Here is a 431-nt window from a genome sequence, read left to right as displayed (position 1 = left end):
GAAACAAGAAACTGAGTGGGACAATCCCTGTATTAAGTGTAGTTGTCATTCATCACTTACTCTGAGTACTAAGTGCCTATGTTTCAGGGATTGATCGCCATTCAAACACATTTGTCAAAGCTCTAACTCTTCCCTTGGCAAGAACAGTATCCTGTGCAGCTGTGGGAAGTAGTGGGAAAATAAGCCAGGTAGCATTGGTGGACATACAAGCCAAGACTTGCTGTGCCAATACTTGTTTAGCACAGTGCTAGGTACTATAAAAAAAAATACCTAGATTTCCAGCTCAGGGTCCAATTTATTAAAAGCTTGGAAATCACCACTTCCATCCTTAGGAAAAGAAAATGTTAAATAAACTAAAAATCATGACTTTTCTTGGAAACATCAGAGAACTGAGGTTGTAGGGCAAAGCACTGTGCCAAATCCTGGAGAGC

This window comes from Pteropus medius, unplaced genomic scaffold, assembly GCF_902729225.1.
Source record: "Pteropus medius unplaced genomic scaffold, Ma_sr-lr_union100, whole genome shotgun sequence".
In the NCBI taxonomy this organism is placed as follows: Eukaryota; Metazoa; Chordata; class Mammalia; order Chiroptera; family Pteropodidae; genus Pteropus; species Pteropus medius.
Note: the sequence above shows the minus strand (reverse complement) of the source record.